Source organism: Gymnoscopelus braueri, assembly GCF_963280865.1.
Source record: "Gymnoscopelus braueri genome assembly, chromosome: 9".
NCBI lineage: Eukaryota > Metazoa > Chordata > Actinopteri > Myctophiformes > Myctophidae > Gymnoscopelus > Gymnoscopelus braueri.
Window position 1 is genome coordinate 4,662,368 of NC_137610.1, and position 20,060 is coordinate 4,682,427.

Genomic DNA, 20,060 nt, shown 5'->3' on the forward strand with positions numbered 1-20,060 from the left:
CGTGTTATTACTTGATAATGACCGATGAGCTCAATACGTCTAATCAAAGACTCAGAGCACCTGCTCATTTCGATCTGTGCTGCTTGATGTTTTGCTGTATCCAACATGACAGCCATGTAATCAAACACGCCATGTCATTTACGGCTAAACGTTGCTCTCAAGAATGTGTTTGAAAACAGTTGAAGCGAGAAGTAGACGACGCATTAACCAAACATTGATTCTATTTGATCAACACTTCCTTGTTTTTCAAGGCGACCGTGTCCGCCCAGCGCAAAACTTATGGAATACTTTCATTGCCGTAAGGAAGGAAATAGTTGTTGCTACTTTTGGGTCAATGTATTCATTTATTTATTAAGTAGCTGTGTAATAAGTGGGATAATTGAAGGGGTCGCCGGTCATTATTGAGAAATAAATCCCGGACAGGACCGGGATTTATTTCCCGACAGTCAATTATCCCTTGCTGAACATACTCTACCATCGAGACTAGAATAACATTTTTCTTTTCACATAATACAACTTTAAGTAAAAAAAAAACAGTGCTTCTTCCTCCACTGGGCGCATGCATCTCACTGCTGTGTGTCAACATTTTAATATTCAGTAATAATGAATTCATGCAGGCTTTTCTCCCTCATGGAGTGTACGTATTGTTAAAGGCGAGCAGCTGGAGCTCCGTGCTGAGATGAATGCAGGTCTGCAGGTGCAGAGAATCCGCCGTGTCTCTGTGAATAACACACGCCTGTGTAAATGCAATTATTACTGCCTTGTCAGACTTATAGAAAACGCTACAATACAGCACAGTAAGTACTGCGTAGCGGGAACACGTTGACCTTCACCTCGTGGTTATATTATGTACTGTATGTACACACATTCAGTGGACTATGTATCATCGCTCTACATATTTAGAGATTCCTCCCTCGAGACGTGACTATATAGGGAAACGGGCGGCGCGTCGTCAGCAGATTTCCCGCTGTGTTACTGTAAGTTGTGCACTTTTTGTGTAATACGATCGGCTGTATGCTTATACCATCAAAGGTATTCTGTAAGAAATGAGCTGCAAAACACTGTGTGGGCGCACAGCGTGAAGTGGTGGAGAATACAGTAGGCCTACACCTGTCTCTGTCAGATGGAAACCTCATTATGTCCAAAACTGTTACTTTTCACGATTCAAATTCAAAAGTATCAAAAGTAGCAGATCTACAAGCTCGAAACGCGTCGCTTTGCGCCGCGTTTCGAGCTTGCAGATTTGATACTTTTGATACTTTTGTGTGACGCTGTAGCAGTGGCGTCAGTTCAGCAAAAGCTAAGGTATGGCAAGGCTAGGGTTGCCAACTCCCAGAGATTCAAATAAGGGACTCCTATCCTGGGCGCGTGGCAAAGCCTACATTCTTTTTGGGGGTCAAATCCCCCAAAACCCCCGAAATGCATAGAAAACGATGCATTATACCTATAACACAATACAAACACAATGGTCTTACACCTGCATTAGGCTACTAGTCATACTACTATTCATATATATATGTCACAGGGAAATTGGAGAACCAGGGAAATTGAAAACGGAGTGCTCGTTTTTAGGCGCGGGGCTTCGGGGCGAGGCGGGGCTTTTCGAGACAGGGTTTTTTACGCGAGGCTCGCGAGGAGGAGGAGGAGTAGGAGGAGGAGGAGGAGGAGAAGGAGGACGTGGCGCCGCGAGGCGGGGCTTTGATGCGAGGCGGCGTGATGAGGAGGAGGAGGAGGAGGAGGAGGAGGAGGAGGTGGCGCCGTGAGGCGGGGCTTTGATGCGAGGCGGACCTGGCTTTTGTTGTTCCCCCCCCACATAGTAACCAGGAAGCTACGTACACGTGATAATAGTTATTGTCCATGACGGAGGCGCGCCGACTTAGCAGAGCTTGAGGCCAAGGAGGCGTGCCCGAGCGCCTCCTGGCACGAGTGCCCACACCGACCGGCCAATGGTCTGCTAGTCGAATCAGCGCCGTCCGAGTTGTAAACCGATAGGGAGAGAATAGATCTTTTCATGGATTACTTTCCATGTGTGTGTGTGTGTGTCAGGGATAAACTAAAACAAATGTTAAAAGCCAGAACACAATAAAATTATCTTAACAGTCATGCTTTCAATAAACCAAATTGAAAGCATGAGCGCGTGCGCGCATGCGTGTGTGTGTGTGTGCGGTCGGGGCCATATATGTTAGTGCACTGTGGTTGGGAAGCCTCGTGGCTTGCATTGGCCTCTAGTGTTGGTTCTACAGAATTGCCTGGGGGGCGGTAAAAACGAGCGCTCCTTCTCCAATTTCCCTGGTTCTCCAATTTCCCTGTAACTTATATATATATGGAGCCAAGGTATTCTTTTTCTCAAAAGTTTGAGTAGCCAATACTTTTTTTCCCACTTTTTCCCACAATTTAGCCATTATGCCGATAATTTCCTCCCCACACACATTTATGTGTTGTCACTGTTGTATCCTACTGACTCACCTGCCAGTGAGGAGCCCCCACCGGGAGGACGTAGAGCCTTCGTTCTACTCCTCCCGCCCAACACTCCCTGCTGACAGGTGCTGCCCCACAGCCCATAGGAATACATGCAGTGACAAATATCACCCTCCTCCCCGCCCGGTTTCCCTCCCCTGAACACGGGACAATTGTGTTCGTGTAGACGCCAGACAAAGCCGGATGCACCACGGTGGATTCGAACCCACAACCTCCGTGGTGGTGGGTAGTGACTTTACCACTACGCCACCCGAGCTCCATAAGTAAAAAAAAAATAGGTTAGAAATATTTAACTAATCCAACGCGTAAAAACTTTACCAATAACCAATAACCTTAAAAAGATAGAAAAAGTGACAAACAACGACTTTATAATAGTGTTTTGTATTTCAATTAGATTTGCACAAACAGTAGAGAAATGGAGGCTGTTACAAACAAGTTAGTCTAAGCGACCGTAGTCTGTAGTAAGAAATTCTCTTCTGCTCTCGAGAGAGACCAAGTTCATGATATTGGGTGGTTTGTTTACAATCTGATACACGAGGTGGCTGGATTTGTTTTCATGGAGCCATCAATGACCTCGGCCTGGTGGAGCCATCCGACGTTGTTCTATAGGCAACGTAGATTGGAGGTTCCGGAATCCACAGCAGTCCACGTTATCAACATTATGGTAGTCATAACTCCAGGTGGCCGAGGCGAGCTCTGTGTTCCGAGTCAAGTTCATGGACCCACACACTAGGGGCTGTGTGCGTCTGGCAAGGAAATCACTTTGGTCATGGTCTAACATCGTCACCTTGCTAAACTAATGGCCTAAGTCATTTTTTGAGGAAAATGATAGTCAGCTCCTCATGACACTGGCCACCTCTGGTAAAATCGCCCATCTCCTACTTGAAAAGGATCATGCTGTTCACTCCCCTTTTAGTATAATGGCCTAACTCCCTAGTGTGACTTAGGCCAAAATAGGCAATTTTCTTTTTACTGATTTAGGCCATTTAAAAAAAAATGTTTTGGCCCAAGTCACATTTAATCCTATTTAAACCTATTTAAATCTCTTATGTTACATAACTGACAGACAGTGTTATTTCTATCTAAATAGTCATAATTTGTTATGAACATTTTGTGTGAAATGATTAAGAAATATCATATAGTTTTGTTTTGGATCAGTTTTTTTTTTTCTGAAAAACTTAGTTTAGCAAGGCGACGACTTGCACTTTAACGTTAAACCCAATAAAATATGTCTTATACAAAAATCATTCACAAATAAAAACCTATCAATGGAGAATATGGTGATAAGAGGTTTCTGCCCGACAGCGACGATACATAGCAACATGTTTCTGATGTTTCGGTTAGGATTTAGAAGACAATTTTAGAATCGGCCTCAGGTCTTAATGGGTAAAGCAAAAAAAAAAGTGTGTGCACCGCATCCTGCTCACTGGGATGAGGCTCATGGAATGAGGCTCATGAATACTGAGAGATTACTTGATAACACTGTGATATTGACTGGGTTTGGTTGAGATATCGAGCTTGTCCGCTCCATGCATGCACGCCGGCGTTTTCGCCCGTTGTTCCCTCTGATTGGACACATATTGTTGTTACTGATGCAGCCGACCCGCCGTGACAATAACTGAGATATTATTAATACCGCCTGCACGGCGCAGGTGTGGAATCGACCCGCTCATATTATTGAGCCTGTGTTTCTGTTTACTCTCACAATGTAGACAAAATACTTTTTTGGTTTTGTTTAAAAGGTCATATTTTATACCCTGTACATGTGTGCATGTACTAGGCGAGAGACAGAGAGTGTGTGTGTGTGTGTGTGTGTGTGCGCGCGCGCGTGCGTGTGTTTGTGTGTGCGTGCGTGCATGCGTGTGTGCGACATGTATACTCAACTACACAAAGATTTTGTCTATGGTATATGAAATAATAGGCTTCACAACACTGAAAATGTGCATGTATATATAACTCTCTTGCCTTTGTGTAGAACTGCAACTTGACTGATTGAATATTGATTGAATATTTTATTTACCCGGGGGGGGCAGTGGCTCAGGGGTAGAGTGGCCGGTAGAGCGGCCGGATGGGAACCGCAGGGTTCCCAGTTCGATCCCGGGCTCCCCCAGAGTTAGTGTTGAAGTTTCCTTGAGCAAGACGCTGAACCCCTAATTGCCGGTTGGTGCCTTGCATGGTTTCCTCCGCCGTGTGTGTGTGTGTGTGTGTGTGTGTGTGTGGTGCGTGTGTGTGCGTATGGGTGTAATGCACAATCTATGTAAAGCGAAATGCACCATTTGCAGGTACAGGTATACAATAATGCTAAAAGGATAACACAAAAAAGCCCTGAGGGCTTGTGATTCCATGTGTCAAGACATTTAAAGACATACATTACTAATACTATACAAGAAATCATCAATACTAGGAGCATTAAAACTATATTTGCAGAAAAACAGTTGGGGGTAGTTTGTTTTGGCAAGCTAGAGGACTTGTCTAGATCCAGTTGTAAATTGCAGACAGGTGCTCTTTTATGGCGGTTTTGAAGGAGGGTACGAGGGAGTCACCCTTTTTGATGGCTGGTGGTAGGGCATTCCACGGAAAACATATTCATCTTGAAGAACATAAATGGTAGAACTATTTACAGTTAAAGCCAGCTCTTCTGGCTGATAAATCACTGAATCCTAATCTTGCCGACAACGGTGATGGTCCTATTTGTGGTCAGGGCCAGGGCACACATCCATAATAAGGCTAGACAGGAAGCGGTGCAGAAGTTCCATTCTATGTCATCTTTGAGTAGTGTCACCGGATAAAATGCTCCCGCAACATGAGCATCGGATGGCCAGACAACTTTACCACAATCTCTGAATGCTATATTGAGTCTGGATCTACACAGTGGTGGAAAAAAATACTCAAATGTTTTACCTAAGTAAAAGTATCAATACTGCAATGTAGAAGTACTCTGTTACAAGTAATGTCCGGAATTCACAATTTACTTGAGTAAAAGTACAAAAGTCTTGGTATGAAAATGTACTTAAAGTACCAAAAGTAGAAAGTACTCATTATGCAGAATGTTCCATTTCACAAGTTTTCAAATGTATAACAATCTTTTGAATATTGCAGATTTACAAGCTCACAATGTGCCGCATTGCAGGTCACAATGTGCCGCATTGCAGGTCACATTGTGGGATTGTAGATCGGCTGTTTTCAAATGGCCGAAATGTATATAGGGGCTGAAGTGGTTAATGTATGTTTTGTAATGATAATCAAAATCTACAAAGTCACTAGTAACTAAAGTTTTCTAATAATTGTAGTGCAGTACAATATTTGCCTCTGAGATGTAGTGAAGTAGAAGTAAAAGTACTGAAAATCAGAGAAACTCCAGTAAAGTAAAAAATACCTCTAATTGTACTTAAGTAAATGTACTTGTTACTTTCCACCACTGGATCTACACCCCCCTGAAAGCCCAGAAAGGAAGCTGTCATCTGTCTTTTTACATTCACGAAAATGTATTTTTGCATTTCCATTTCTGATAAGCCTGCATGATAATTTACACGACTGCAAAGACGAAACAGAGTTGCATAAAAACATCATGCAGACGGACACTATCCCGGTTTATTTTCAACGCTGCCGTGGCTCAGACTGCATGACGGAAGCATTTGAAATTTGTGTGAGTCAACAGTCTGGCTCCAGAGACTAGATAATACCAGGCAGACTGAGGAGTCTGATGGCATCCAGTACTATAACTCAACAAAAAAAAAACACTGGTTCCCTCCAGAAACTTCAAATGCCTCCACTTCCAGCCAAAATGTGTTCCTGCAGAACGACACATCCTTCTGGCTGTATTTTGGATTTGTTCCACTGTTTATGTTGACATTCATCTTTTGCAGGGACACCTCTCTGTGGGGGTAGCTCTAGCCTGGCATTGGCCAGACTGATAACGTGGATTCACTCTCACGTTCCCCCGGGATCAGTCTGGACTTCGGCCATAGGCCCATGATGAATCATAAAATGAATTTGATGCTTTTCACTGTTGTACAGACAGCAGTTGAAACACAGTCACTTATTGGCCCGACAATTTTTCTGATTTCTCATCTCCCTATGGGCCGAAGTCCAGACTGATACCGGGGAGGAACGTGAGAGTGAATCCATGTTATCAGTCTGGCCAATGCCAGGCTAGGGGAGCTCGGCCGCATGCAGTAGTTTGTTTATTCCTACTAACAACAACACTACATGTTTAAGACAATAGTGTGTTAATTCCTACTAACGACAACACTTCATGTTTAGGGCAGTAGTGTGTTTATTCCTACTAACAACAACACTACATGTTTATGGCAGTAGTGTGTTTATTCCTACTAACAACAACACTACATATAGACAGTAGTGTGTTTATTCCTACTAACAACAACACTACATTTTTAGGGCATTAGTGTGTTTATTCCTACTAACAACAACATTACATGTTTAGGGCAGTAGTATTTTTAACCGCAACATTTTTCGCAGTCCGGGCGCACAGCACGCGTGCATGTGCGTTCATGAGGGCCCGCTGTGACTGACCACCTCACGTCGGTTGCCTCGTTACGCGACTGAGGGCAGTGGTGTGTTTATTCCTACTAACAACAACACTACATGATTAAGGCAGTAGTGTGTTTATTCCTACTAACAACAACACTACATGTTTAGGGCAGTAGTGTGTTTATTCCTACTAACAACAACACTACATGTTTAGGGCAGTAGTGTGTTTATTCCTACTAACAACAACACTACATGTTTAGGGCAGTAGTGTGTTTATTCCTACTAACAACAACACTACATGTTTAGGGCAGTAGTGTGTTTATTCCTACTAACAACAACACTACATGTTTAGGGCAGTAGTGTGTTTATTCCTACTAACAACAGCACTACATGTTTAGGGCAGTGGTGCTCACAGATTCTGCTGTTAGCAGAATCTATATCTTGAGAGATGACCTCTGTACATACTGTACAGGGGGCGGACCCAGATTTTAAGCCATGTGTTTTGGCCCCAAAGACCCCTGACATTATTCAGGAACAATCAGTCCATAAATGTCATAATATTTGCTCTTCTTACACTCAGTGTAATAGTCTGTGTTTTGACAGCAGAATAAAGTTGCATAGCAACATAAAACACTTGTGCATTTTAAATTGGTGCATTCGGCTCAGGAACAGATGAGAATTTGCTTCTTTGTTGCTGTTTATATTTACATGACATTTCTAGTCGGTACAATGCACCCTTTCCACGCTGGCACAAATCATTATGAACAAATGGGCCAGATTCATTCCTCAACAATAAAACAAAACAAAATATTCTGGTCATCTCTGTGTCCTTTGAAGTTGACGACAATGGAACTGCCATCTGTTTGGTCCATATGCTGGTCCAGGAGAGAGTAGGCACTACAGTCTCCTCTCCATGTTGCTGGGACTCATGCCTTGTGCCACTGAGACAGATTTTGGCCTCCCATTTAGGAGTCCTGTAACTTTGTCTTCCTTCTATAATGCATTGCTCTAAACCAGTGGTTCTCAACCTGTGGGTTGGGACCACCAGGGGGGTCCCCACATGATTTTTTGGGGGGGGGTCCCCAGATGACAGCGAAGTGACAATTAAAAACAATAAAAAAAAGAAAGAAAGAAAAGAAAAAGACCATTACTGCATCAAAAGCAATCAACAAACTATACTATAAAAACTAGTCAAACATTGGTCAAATTGTTAAATAGTATAAGAAAGAGGCAAACTTTGTGAAAATAGCCGATCTACAAGCTCACAACGTCTATCTGTGGATGCCTTAACTCCTACAATTACAAGTGCTTGACAGAGTGGGGGGGCCCCCAGTTCAAATATGATTATTTTGGGGGGTCGATTTGTACACTCTCAGAGTTGGGGGGGGGGGGGTCCTTGAAATTGAGAACCACTGCCCAACGGCCAACAACCATGCTGCTGTAATGCTGTAACTTCATCAGTATCTCAGTGACTCAGAAACATTTGTGTTTATAGGGCCATGATGAGCAAGGACCATGACATTCCGCAGTCACACATAAGAATTTGTTCTTAATCTTCTTAAAATACAAATAAAGACACATTTCCAAGGCGAAATGAAGGGGGGCCGACTATCTATGTCAATAGACTTGGGGAAATATTCCACATGATGTCAGTCAGAGCCCAGGCCGGTTGTTTAGCTGGTTGATTTAAAAAGCTATTTTACCTCCAGTGAAGTCCCAGCGCTCCTGACACTGGCACCAGCATCAGTCCATTAACCCTTTAAGACCGGGTACGCATCTGTGTTTTTAGATTTCTTTGGCTATTCAAAAATAGCAGATATACAAGCTCATAGATCTTGTAGATCTGCTATTAGTTTTAAATGTGTGCAAATCTTTGAATATTGAATACATAATATTAATTGTAATATAATTAAGCGAACATTTTTAACTCATGTTACAAGTTCTGCGGGTCCCTGGAACAAAATATTTTGAGATTTTGAGGTCCACGGCCAAATACATATCATTTTTGGGCGGTGAAACCGCCCCTATAAGTGAGATTTGGAAAAATGTACAAATATCCTGCGCTGTGAAACTGCCCCTAAAAGTGAGGTTTGGAAATTTGTACAATTATCCTGCACCGTGATTGGCCAATCACAATCTATTCAGGACTGTGATTGGCCAGTGTCACATGACACATGTGCATAGCCCTATATAAGAAACCATAACTTGAAAAAAAAAAAAAATTGGTTTTTTTCAAGTTATGGTTTCGTCCATCATAAAGAGTGTTTCAATAAATGTATTTATCTTTTGTACATGATTGGTTGACTCCATTCAGTATTGTGATTAGCTAGCAAGACACCGCCCACTTCACACAGGGTGTGATTTTTTTTTAATTTAGAAGACATTTGTAGAATCTCCAGAAGCAAAGATTTGAATGAAGAAATGCTAGCTTTAAAAAACATATATATTCAAAGATTTGCTAAATATTTCAAGATTTTTCAAAAATAAAATTAGCAGATCTACAGGCTCATAGCACGGCACTGAGTGCCGCGCTACGAGCTTGTAGATCTGCTATTTTTATTTTTGAAAAGCCCAAAGAAATCTAACCATGACACAGATGCGTTCCCCGGTCTTAAGGGGTTAAACTGATGAGTGCCGACAAGGATCTGAAGCAGCAACTAGTGAGGGAGAAAAGGCTTGTTTTTTCTTTCTTTTTTTCTCTCTTCTTATTCTCACCACTATATTTGGAGCAGATCTCATTAACACTGCTTTCTGGTGCGTTACAGGAATATCTCCTCAGTCACACCCCGCCCGCCGCGCGCCGCGCGCTCTGCTAGATTGCTAGGTGCGAGAGACGCTAGGTGGTCCCTGGCTGCGAAGCCCTACCGCTAGTTCATTAGAACACACAACAAACACTGGAGAAGTACCTGTGTGGAATTATAACATGCTGTCTGGCAGAGAGAGGAAGGAGGAGAGAGAGAGGGGGGGGAGGGGGAGAGGGGGGGGGGGAGAGAGAGAGAGAGAGGGGGGAGATAGGGGGAGAGAGAGAGAGAGAGAGAGAGGGAGAGGGAGGGAGGGAGAGAGAGAGGGAGAGAGAGAGAGAGACTCAAGATTGTGAATCCGGATGAAACATAATTGTTGCTGTCAGGCCAAAACCTTGTATCTCTAAGTTTGTTTGTTTATCGTAAATTAATGCCTTACTTTGTCGTATGGTAGTGTCCCGAAAAAGCAGCAAAAATAGCTAGTTTTGCTCTTTTTGAAAGATTTTGAAAGTGAAAGTGGTTATAAGTGTGTCTGTCGGTTTAATAAATAAAATAACCAACAAGACCTTGTGACTATATAGAATAACTACATTGAATCCATTGATCCTTTTTTCCCCTCCATTTTCCGAAAAGTCGCGGTTCTGGACATACGTGGTTTCCACCCGACGGAGACGACACACACACACACACACACACACACACACACACACACACACACACACACACACACACACACACACACACACACACACACACACACACACACACACACACACACACACACACACACACACACACACAGTAAATTGAGAGATGAAAGTGGAGCTCGGAGCCACTGCAGATAGTAGATATCTATAATATCGATCTCCCCCGCACCGTGATCAGTCACAGCCATGACCAAGTGTATCTCCTGAAACATGGGAAACGGAGGAGGAAGCCTCAAGCTCTGCGGCGGCGCAGCAATCAATGCCATGTCAAATTGTGCAGATGTCAAGTGTGACCTCTGAGAAAATGTCCTGGATCCGTTCCCTTCAACCAAGCTAATTATGGGACGAATCAAAACTGGCACACTCCCCAGACATTTGTAAAAACAAAAAAAATAAGCCTTTCCTTTCCTTTCTTTGTTTACTCCAAAACCACCGTGTTCGCCAGATGGTGGGGTCTGCTCATTATTCTCACTACTGGAGGAGCTAGTTGAATTTTTTGCAGTGGGAAGCTAAACGTTCAGATGAGCACAAGTTATATGCTGTGTTTTCTTTTTTCTTTCTAAAGGGATCTTAGGTTTTTACCACCGGCGAGATATGTCGATAACATGGAGAATAGCATCCTCGTGAAGTGGGATGCTTGTTCACACCAAGGGGCCAGCTTCCTGCTTTGAAATTGAGTCGATATAGGAAGAGAGTTCAAGTGACAGTTCATATGAATGGCCTGTAGTTTTGCTGTTTTACCCCTGCTGGTGTCAGAAAGAATTTCTCTCAATGCAAGCGGATGGGTTTTTGACGAACTTTGGACTTGATTTTTCTTACCTTAATAAACATTGTTATAAATACTATATGCTTCCAGTCGCTAGTTTAAAGTCTCCTTTCAATCATCATGATATGCGTTTTGGTAAATGATGGTCCCATTTATTTTAAAATTGACGATAAAGTAGGGTATGCTCTAGGAGGGGTGGACTGATTTGATTGACAAGCTACACAACCAATAGCATTCATTCCCCACCCCTGCTCTTGATTGACAAGCTACCCAACCAATAGCATTCATTTTAGGGATTGATTTCCGGTTGCTTTTTTGAATATATTAAAGATGGCGGATTTCCAATAGCTTCATTTACGATCTGTAGAAACCAATTGCGTCACTTGGTCCATTCATTTTTACAGTGTATGGTTCACACTCAGTTTTTTGACCTATCCAGATTGTAATCAGATTTGTTTTTCTTTTTTAATCAAGTCTGATAGAAACAGATGTTTGTGAATCATATTTGAACCACATTCAAGGTGCTTTGAATTGCTTTGATTTAAATCAGATTCCTAAAGTCGTGTCTCAGTCCGGACTCATGGACACTGAGGCGTGATTTGCACTTGGCCAAAAATAGCAGATCTACGTGATCCACACGCTCACGACGCGTCGTGAACGTGTGGATCTGCTATTTTTGGCACTGTCTGAAACACCACAAATCCAACCTGATCACTTGCTAATTACGCTGTTGGACAGTCAGTCGTAAAAGATAAAATTTGAGAAACCAAATCAGACGTGCCTGTAGTCAGAACAGGGCCTTAATGAACATGGTGTTAACACGTACGGTTGGAAACGCCACCGAGGCGAGAGATCTGTGCGCTCTGGCTGACAGGAGGGTGTCACTGACTGTCAGCTGTCTGAGGCAGTGTCTGAAGAGAGTGTCAAACTTTAACCCATTTAGACCGGGAACGCATCTGTGTCATTTTAAGATTTCTTTGGCTATTCAAAGCTCATAGCGCCGCATTATGAGCTTGTAGATCTGCTTTTTTTATTTTTTTATTTTATTGTGGAAATGTGTGCCAATCTTTCAATATATATATTTTTCAAAGCAAACATTTTTAACTCAAAACTCTGCTTCTGGGGATTCTACAAATGTCTTCTAAATCCTAATAGTTTTTAGTTTTTTTCTACTTATGTTGCTATATATCAGTGGTTCTCAAACTTTTCTTATGTCAAGGACCCCCAAAATGATATGCATTTGTCTGTGGACCCCACCCATTTTAAAATATTTTGTTCCAGGGACCCCCAGAAGCAAAGATTTGAGTTAAAATGTCTATATATATATATTCAAAGATTTGCACACATTTTCACGATTTTTCAAAAATAGCCTTAATGGGTTAAATAGGAGAGTGAGGCCGGGCGAGAGGAGCTCGCACCTTCTTTTGTCTCCGTGTGACGCAGAATAGACGCCTGTCAGCATCACAGGGTTGTTTGAGGGTAAAGCCAGGGCTAGGTTTATACACAAAGGAACCCTGAAACCTCCTTTCATATTCTACAAAAGAAAGCACAAGTTTTTTAGTAAAACATTTACCCAAATCAAGCTTTGTTTTGGGAGCCCTGTGTGCCACAGTGTGCAGACTGTATTTATTTTGATTTGCCTCATATATTTACTCTCTCTCTCTACACCTACAAACATTCCTGACTGTTTACCGGCACTAGCTCAAACTAGTCAGAAAAGACAAAGGATAAACTACAGTTTCAACAATAGCAAGAAACTCAAACAACAGCAGCAGCGCCCCAACAAACAGCTCAGTGGCCAAAATGGCAATGTGCAGTGTTGCCAGATTTCGTGCGAGAAACAAGCAACCAGGTCTATGAAAACAAGCCCAAAAGAAGCGACTAGGCCACATGAGCACTTTAAACCTATATGTATCAGCTATTTTCAATACATATCTTGAATATGGAATATATTTTATCATTTTAACATTTTATCTACTCAAATCTTGTATGGAGACTTGGGGAGTCCCTGACACCAAATATTGTCAGATGGGGGTCGGTGGACAAACATATCATTCTCGGGGTCCTTGACATAAAAACGTTTGAGAACCACCGGTTTAAACAACAAGAAGAAGCCTAAATAAGCAACTACACTTTAGAAACAAGCCCAAAAGCCCAGAGTCGCTTATAATAAGCGGACATGGCAACCCTGGCAATGAGCACTGGGTGTCCACTGACCAAAGGACTTTGAGGTGTGGCTGATCCAGGCACTGGGCGGTGTGGCAGATCGTAATCACTTAAATCCTCTATTCTTAGTTAAAATGGACCTGAGTTACTTACTGTACTTTTTTCCCTCTACACCAAATTTCCTCACCAAAAATAGCCGATCTACAAGCGCACAACGTTTCGTGTTGCCACGCGTTTTTTGAGCTTGTAGATCGGCTATTTTTGGCTAACGTTCCCCCCAGAATATGGGGTGCCGTGGCATTAGTCTTACAGTCAATTGTTCCGAACTAGGCTACCATTGATCCGACGGCATGTATTACAACTAAGCCTAACTCTAACTCTAAACCGCACAAAGCTTGTAGATCTGCTTCGCATCGCGACACATTGTGAGCTTGTAGATCGGCTATTTTCAAATGGCCGAAATGTATATAGGGCTGAAGTGGTTAATGTATGTTTTGTAATAATAATCAAAATATACAAAGTAACTAAAGCTTTCAAATAATTGTAGTGGAGTAAAAGTGCAATATTTGCGTCTGAAATGTAGTGGAGTAGAAGTAAAAGTACTGAAAATTGGGAATACTCCAGTAAAGTATAAAAAAAAAAAAAAAACTCCAAATTGTACTGAAGTACAGTACTTGAGTAAATGTACTTAGTTACTTTACACCACTGGCCCCAGAATGTGGATGCCGGGGTTCAAGTGGATAAACACAGAGAGAGAGAGAGAAAAGCTCTCTTCCAAAAGAGGCCGTCAGAGGGGAGTCAGCAGACATAGCAAAACACAAAGCAAAAAATTCAGCTTTGAGGGCGTTCAGAAATGCAGTCTGAAAGTGCTGGAATGAACCCAGACTGCTCTCTGCTCGTTCCCCAAATTCAGAGAGAGTCGGAATTGTTGTGCCGTTCAAAAATTCAGAGCGTTGCACTCTAAAAGCAACTGAATATAATGGTGGATGAAGTCATTGCAAAATGCGATGGTTACAGCTTTGTTTTGTACCCGAGAAGACAGTATTCAGCACAGCATAGTATATTGTGTAACAAAACAGGTCATAATCATGTTTATGCATGGGATCAGAGGCGGAATATGAAAAAATGGGCCCCCTGGCACGGACTTGTAAAAGTCCTCCACCCACCCACCCACCTAACCCCTCAGCAGGTAGAGTATATACTGACTTGCAGTCACAATATATTCAACTTCAAGAGGATCTATACACAGTGCACAATGCGTAGGCTACACAGAACGCCAACGCCACATTAACTCATTGACTGCCTGAGTTAAAACATCGTCTATCGTCCCCTTGCCAGCGAAAACAGCGATTTTACTGTAACTTTGAAAAATCATGGAATATACTCCGTGACCTCCGTCCTCACGGAGATCGGCTCATTACACACACGGGGGTGTTGTAGTAGAGGGGAGAAAAAAACATTGTCCGGTCGCGAGCAGAAAACAACAGAAAGCCGAGAAAAATGTACTTTTATAAATCCTTTAACATGAAAGGAGGCTAGCTTTTTTTTGTTGCGGTCACGTGATTTCTGGTTTCTGGTTATTTAGTAAGTTTCACTTACTAAATAGTAAGTTTCACTTACTAAATATCATTTTGAAATTGAATTGTTCTACTTTCAAATGGTTTATGGGGCTCCTTAAACAAAAATCGCATTGTTTATTTCACCTCTCATACCAAATGTCTCACACTGTAGCATGCAACTGTAATATCAATAATTAAAGTAGCTACGGTATTCTTCTTAATAATAAAGAAAGTTTGTAAAGTGATATAAGGTACTAGAGTTTTGGCAATGACTGAGACAGCAGATTGGAAAAAGCCAGTAACAGCGGTGTAAGTGAACGTGCACGAGCGTGCGTGTCCGCAACTGGCCGCGGCCCTCATCAAGTCACCGTTCGCCCAATGCGGCCCTCACTCCGAAATTAGTTTGACACCCCTGATTTAAGTGCTTTGACAAGAAAAGCAAAGTTAATAACAGCGACAGTTCACGCACAGGTTCTGGCCCCCGAGCTCTTGGGTAATCCACCCTTGTGTGAGATGAATTAATGTTCATTTGATTGAAAAATATATAAAACATTTCGACATATCTACTCTGACCGTTGGTAAATTAACTGATATATCACAGCGCTCTATGAGGTCATAAACCAGAGCGCTCTGAAACGGGAGCAGTTTTTTCAGAGTGTATTTCTGAACGCACCTTTTAAGTTCTCTCTGAGTGCAAAGCTCATGCTCCTCCAATCACAGAGAGGTGAAAGGGGAACGCAGCCGCCATAGAGCCTTATGTATTATTCATCGTGAGTGGGTTGTCTGTCTGGCACCAAGCACACACACACACACGCACACACACACACACGCACACACACACACACACACACACACACACACACACACACACACACACGTACATATTTGGCTACAGATATTGACTTTTACGTCACCTCGCTTTAGGACGATGATGGAAAGTAACTAAGTAAATGTACTCAAGTACTGTGCTTAAGTATACAATTATGAGGATGTTCTACATCTCAGAGGCAAATATTGTACGTTTTACTCCACTACAATTATTTGAAAACACTTGTTACCAGTTAAATTGTGTATTAAAAAATACATACATCACCCACTTATGTCCGATTTTATACTTCATCTATTCGAGAACAAAAAAATGCCAATCTACAAGCTCACAACGTGTCGCAATGTGACACGTTGTGAAATTGTAGATCAGCTATTTTCAAAAATCTTTTGAAAACAAGTGTGAAATAGGCCTTTCATAGTGAGTACTTTTACTTTGGTATTGTAATCATATTTTGATGCTACTGCTTTTGTACTTTCACTCAAGTCAAAACTCTACACTGTGATATTGCTAGGCAAGGCAAGGCAGTTTTACTTGTATAGCACATTTCAACAACAAGGAAATTCGATGTGTTTTACACAAAACAAGGACAGCCAAGGAAACACAATTATATAATGACATTAGGATGCATAAACAACTAACAAAACAACATTTTCGACCGATTAGTCACCCCATAGAGACTTGAATTCATGGATATTTTTTAGTTTTTGTCACACTCCTAAGCCAATAATTTGATGGCCAGCGGACCGGTAGGCAGCGGTTTCGGTAGGAGACACAAAGGAGACTCTTTGTGTCTCCTACCTTAGGAATGCGACACAAAAAAAGTCCATGAATTCAAATCTCCATGGGGTGACTAATTGATAAAAAAAAAGTCATTTTAGGGGTGAACTTTCCCTGTAAGAACTGGAGCGATATGCTCCACTTTCTTGGTATTAGTAATACTTAAGTATTAGTACTTTTAGTACTTAAGTAATTAACATCAGAGTACTTCTTCTTCCACCACTGCACACAGTTGTGTGGCTATAAAGCTATTGACGTTTCTGTCACCTGGCTTTAGGAGTGTATTCCTTGCAGGCCCGTAGCTGTCCCCTGTAAACATATGCTAATAGTGTTATACAGCACACACAACCTGGCATGCAGGACGATCAATACACGGCTAGAATTATCCCCATACGTCAAGTACATCAAGTCATTCACGGTTCTTGTGTGCCCCTATATAGCCAGAGCCTGTGTGTGAATTGTTGCCTTTATTAACTTAAAATTTCTTGTCAACGGGCTTTAGTCATTCATATCAATAACAGAGCCCCAACTGGAAAACTGAAAGAATGGCCTAAACCAGGGGACTTCAACAGGGGGTCCTGCCAAGGATACCTGGGGGTCCCCGGACCCCACTTTGAGAACCAATGCCCTAGGGGGTCCTCAGAGCTACTACAGAGGGGGCCGCCAAATCTTTGTGTGATAGGATTTTTAATTTTTTTTACATTAACCACTTTGGACCATAGCATCCCTATATTCTGAGGAGAACTTTAGCCGAAAATAGCAGATCTACAAGCTCACAACGCCTCGCGCTGCTCACAACGCTGCGAGGCGTTGAGAGCTTGTAGATCGGCTATTTTTGGCAAAGAGGTTTGAGTGAAAGTTTACTTCACTCAAGTCAAACCTCACTCAAAGTTCAAGTGAAAGTTCAAGTATTCACGGTTTTAGTGGTTAAATGTCTGGGGGAAAAAGTCCCTAGGCCTAAACATCCACTATGTAGATGTTACAAGAAATAAATCCTCACCAAACTCATTTAATGCATGTTTATCCTGCCAGATTATCTATATGGGACTTTAGAAGTCTATATGCCCAGGGGCCCGTTGTTGTCTCATAATCCGCCTATTCTGCTACAATATTTATGCTGAGCTCAAACTAACTTGTAAATATTGGCCAATGGATTTATAGCCGGTGATCCTACCATAAGATGGAATGGTTGTTCAAAGCCCTTAAACGGTATGCAAGGCTGGCATTCATCTTCTCACTCTTGCTTTTGAGAGTTTTATTAAGAATCCTTTCAACAGGCAACAATTGATCGAGGTTTGCAAATATAGCCTGCTTATGATGGAATAACAGTACCGTACTGTATCTGTCTGCAAGATGTATGTTTCCACATGGTAGCTAACAGCGTTTGACGTGAGAATTATGCATTGCTTTGGCTGAATCCGGCGGTTGATTTTTTGGGGGGAAGTACGTGTTTCTGAAAAACTTAACATTCTGAAGAAAGGATCTTTGCTCAAACTGCATCTGTGGAAAAAATATATTACGTTTTGAATATGTATTTAAAGTCTGGGTGCCGCCACCTCCTAGATTGATCATTACTGTTATAGATAATTAATTTCCCCTTCCAAATAGTGTTAAAAAGCTGTATTTCTGTGTGGACACATCCACCAGCTCATGACAAATACTGGGTTTGACTTCTTCACCGCCCACTTGTAGTCTTACTTCTCTCTTCCCTAGCTGTCTGCTTTGCCAAAAGACAGTATGCAAAAAATAGCTTTTGCTTGAATTGCGTGAATTGCTGTACTGTATGTAGATCAGCAAGAGGTTCCTTCCACACTACTTTCACATGGGGGGGTTGCTTAATGTGCAGCATTGTTTTCTCACACAACAGTAAACAAACCAACATTCAGACAGTATAAGTGTATACAGGGTATCTGCAATAATAAGACCATTACTGCGTCAAAGATAACCAACAAACTATACTATAACAAATATTCAAACATGGTCCAAATTGCCAAATATTACCTAAGAAAGAGGGAATTTTTTTTAAAGAAGCCGATCTACAAGCTCACAACGCCTCACAACACGTCGCATCGCGACATGTTGAAAGGTGCTTTCAGCTGTGAGGTGTTGTGAGCTTGTAGACCTACTATTTTCAAAATGTTTTACATGTTTGTATGTATGGTATTCCTTCCTGCCATACACGCATAAAGTTGTTCTATTAAATAGCGCGCTTGCCCGCCAACACGCATAAAGTTGTTCTATTAAAAAAATTAGGCACGCTGTTTTAGGCACCGTAACACAGCTCTGGGATGATCGATCGTCAATCAGAGATGAAGTATGTGGATGTGACATCATTCCAAAAAACGTCACTTCCACCCGCCCTGACTATGGGATTTTCAGAAAAACAGCTGTAACTCAGTTGCTTTTTTTTGCATTGAAAACCACTGTTTTCAGCGGGCCAAAGCCCCAAAATGGCGGATCGCGGTTGGAATGTTGTGGTTCGTCTGAATACACAGATCCCTCCGCCTACCACTTTTTAGTTTTTTTGGAACACAATGTTGCCTCCACAGCGTTTCAAATATCATCGGATGAAGGTAATTACGCTGGCAAGGGGATAACAAACAATGTTTAATACGTACCTTGGCGGTTATTGTGTTAAAACATGAATGGCTTTGTGTAGACGCTACCACACCATCCCCCACCGCTGCTGAGGGGGAGGGGGGCGCCACACCCCCCCCTACCAAGGATGGTGGAACAGCCATAACAAATGAACTCTCTGATAACTCGGAAACAAAAACAAAAGCTGATGACAGCCTGGAGGAGATTGTCGACTCTGATGACAGCCTGGAGGAGATTGTCGACTCTGCAGCCACGGTCTGCAGAGGGGAGGGATGGACTCTCGATGAGAGGGAGGGATGGACTCTCGATGAGGAAGATCAACCAACTCTATCACCTTCCTCCTCCTCATCATCATCTTTTTCCCTGTCCCCAATACCCCTTCTGGAGTTCACCAGTAGCATGAACGACTTGATTAAAGAGGGGACTAGAATCACCCCCCAAATCAAACGCCAGGCCCCACAACCATCAACCGTGCCCTGCCCCCCAACCATCCCCCCTCGACGGTTGACGCTGTTGGCACTAGCGATACAGAGGCGCAAGATCAGGAACGAAGAACGTGAAGAACAGCGCAAGAATTGTCCCTACGAATTGTCCCTACGTAGAGAATACATTTGACTGCTGAGATAGGCAGGGTCCATTATGCATAGCCAAAATCATGTCTGGGCCCAAGGCTATTTCAGTTAGCCTTGTTGAAAACAAGGTTTACAATATTCCCACTGTTATCTCAAATAGAGCCTCCGGGACAAGGAGTGACTTTAAACACTCTGCAAATATAGCAAATTTAACACGCATTCCCTGTAGAGGCAACAGCCAGATAGTTGAATGCCTGAAGCTAAACCTGGCCCTATTTAACATCAGGTCACTTAATGACAAGTCTTCCTCTGTAAATGATATCATCTGTAAAGAGAAACTAGATATTATCTTTTTAACAGAAACTTGGCTTGGATC

General features: G+C 42.3%; 1 protein-coding gene across 1 annotated transcript in view; it reads left to right on the plus strand.

Moving 5' to 3' along the window:
- The window catches only part of grm8b (glutamate receptor, metabotropic 8b), a gene marked incomplete at both ends in the record, with an annotated part of 405,215 nt that overhangs the window by 346,043 nt on the left and 39,112 nt on the right, over nt 1-20,060 (plus strand). The gene's annotated exons all lie outside the window — the stretch shown is intronic.